The sequence below is a fragment of the Nannospalax galili genome, unplaced genomic scaffold (assembly GCF_000622305.1).
Source record: "Nannospalax galili isolate Female #2095 unplaced genomic scaffold, S.galili_v1.0 scaffold3701, whole genome shotgun sequence".
NCBI classification, from domain to species: Eukaryota; Metazoa; Chordata; class Mammalia; order Rodentia; family Spalacidae; genus Nannospalax; species Nannospalax galili.
Genome location: NW_008344678.1, coordinates 21476 through 24534, shown reverse-complemented (window position 1 = coordinate 24534; position 3059 = coordinate 21476).

The following is a 3059-nucleotide window of genomic DNA, read 5'->3' as shown; positions in this document are numbered from 1 at the left end:
GTGTATAAAGGATTCATATGATGATACTTACCTAATAAGATTGGTATGAGAAATTAAATAAGTTAATTGATGTAAAATAGAATAGTGCCTGACATCGTTTATACTCACTCAAATTTAGCATATAGTAATACACTGTTATTATAGTTATTCAATTAGCTATCTTATATTGGAATGAAAATTTAAATTTTCTGAGCCTTTTGCAATTTCTAACTCATTTATTTATTCATTCACTCATATGAATCCTTTATACACTTAACGTCTTGTGGTAAGTCTACTGGGTAGAAATTTATTATACCTGTTTTAAGGATGAAGTAGCTGGAGGTCTGAAGAGTGTCATTAACTTTCTCAAACTCACTTGGGCATTTAGTGGCAAAGCTGGGACTCTCATCCAGGGAGCTCTGTGGATTTCCAGTATTATCCTTCCCCATAGCCTGAGAGGCAGGCCTTCATAATCCTCAGGACGAGTGTTACACTGTGGTGTACACTGAGACCTAATTCCCTAGTTACACTGTGGATTTTCTCTTTAAACTGTGCTCCCAAAATAGTTCTCCAGTGATTACTTATGGATAGCTTGAGGGTATGCTTATTTTACCTAAACCCCCAGTAAACTTGAAATGTAAACACATCATAGCCAGTAGTTAACTCATATTAAATTGATAATGTTCTCATCTATCATTTTGTATCTGAGGCTCAACTGTACCTCTGTTCAGCATGTGATACTGAGTCACCTGTGTCCTGCTGTAAAATGAGAATCATATACTTTGCTCCTAAAATAAGGAACTAGCTCAGTTGAGGCCTTTAAACTGCTTTTAGATTCACAATCTGTAGTCTTGCCTAACTTTCAGCTGGTTCCAGGGATAAAATAATTGGCTTGGGAGCCATACACAGATGGATTGAAATAGAATTCTGTCTCTTAGTGTTCTGTGGCCTTTGACTGGTTGTCTAACCGAGTTTTCTGAATCCAAGTTTTCTTACCTGCGAAATAGGGCTGTTGACAGGTAGATGTGGGGACCTTAGGAAGAGTGAGAGGTAATCTAGCAAAGGGTGTGGTCCTCAGGATGGAGACAGTGATGGTGATGTTGGTGTTACTCTACCTATGTAACCTAGTATGGCCAGATCTACACCAGAGATGATGTGTGAATGGCTTATTAGGTGTTGGAAACTCAAAAGAGTGTAATCTAGAGCTTTGCACATTGGAAAAAGATTTGGTTGGGTATTTTTGTTGGTAATGGTTCATTTTGTTTTTGTTTTTATTTGAGATAGTCTCATAATATACCCTTGGCTGGCCAAAGATCACTGTATAGGCCATGCTGGCCCTGAACTTGAATCAATTTTTCTGCCTTTGCCTCTGCAGTGCTGGCATTACAAATCTGTGCCACCATTACCCACTGGAAAAAATATTTGGAAAGAGGCAGGGCTGGAGATAGCTCAGTGGCAGAGCACTTGCCTAATGTATGCAAGGCCCTGGGTTAAACTCCGAATAGTGGTCCAGAGGAAGAGGAGGGGGAGAGGGCAAAGGGAGGGGAGAGGACGGGAAGAAGGAAGGATAGTAGGAGGAAGGTGGAGGGAGGAGGAGAAGGAGGAGGAAGGGGAGGTAGAAAGAGATGGAGGGAGGAGAGGGGAGGAGGAGGAATAAATATTAATAATAATAACACCTGGGAAGTAGCCAAAAGACAAAGTGTTCCTGCTATATTTTCTATTTTAATGTATTTGCTTGCTTTTTCTGTTCGCTTTTTTAAACAATAAAAGATTATTTTTATATTAAGAGAATTATTCACTTTTTATATTTTATTTATTAATTTTCTTATGTGTATGAGGGTATTACCTGCATGTATGTAAGTGCACCCATGTAGTTCAATGTCTGTGGATGTTAGAAGAGGGTGCTGAATCCTCTGGAACTGAACTTAGGATGGTTGTTAGCCACCATGTGGGTGCTGGGAACTGAACCTGGGTCCTCTGCAAGAGCCAGTGCACTTAACTGCCGAGCCATCTTGCCAGCCCAAATTCTTCATACTTTTAAATCACAGAAGGCAATTAGACCATATGAACAGTTGTTAATGTTTTTAAGGTGAGTTTTTGTTTGCAAGAATGATGGAAAAGATACAAGTGCATTTTGATAGGTGTACCACTATTCAAAAATGAAACCTATGTGCTTTAAAACTCACAGAATTACTGGTTCTTGGGAGATATATGAAGATATTTTAGGACTAAGAGACATAAAAATAGTAATATTAATAACAATATGTACCTTTCTTGAGTATTTTCTATGTGATACTATATTCGAACTTTTGATTTGCATCACATAATTTAATCCTCATAACAACATAATGAGATTTTTCCAATTAAGTTTTAATTAGTTATTACATAAGTCACTCAAGTTGGAACTCCAAATTTAAGTTTGTGCTTTCAAAGGAAAAGAAATCCCAATATAATAATAAGAAATCTTTACTAGTGCTCAACTGGGGAAACAGCATTTCATAGAATTTCTGACCTCAAGCAAATCCAAACTACCTCCCCACATCTGAATGTTGTTTCTAGGATTTGTTTTCATTTGGCAACTTGGGGGTGTAGGAAAGAATGGGGATGGCTTTGACTGAGTATCTTTGTATTAATTTTAACTTTAGGTGCAACATAGGAAAAGAATGCATGCAGGTGTCAATAAGAGAGAGGTTTGTCAAGTGAGATAGGTCCTGATACCAAAGTCTAGTTTTAGAGGTTATAGGTGGGTAATGAACTTGATAACTGTCTTCCTACTAAACTTTGATTCTCAGATTAGGAAGGAATGTTAGGTTCACTTTGAAGGAAGTTCGTGTGTGAGTATTCATAATTAATTCTTTATAAGTATTAAAGCTTTCCTCTTTTTGTAAGCACTTCCACATTTACTTTGCTTGGATTGCTTTAGGTCCTGGGCTTTTTGATTGGCTAGCTTTCTCTCTCTCTCTCTCTCTCTCTCTCTCTCTCTCTCTCTCTCACACACACACACACACAGACACACACATTTACACACACACACACACACACACACACACACACCTAGATCCCCCAGATAAGGAACCCAA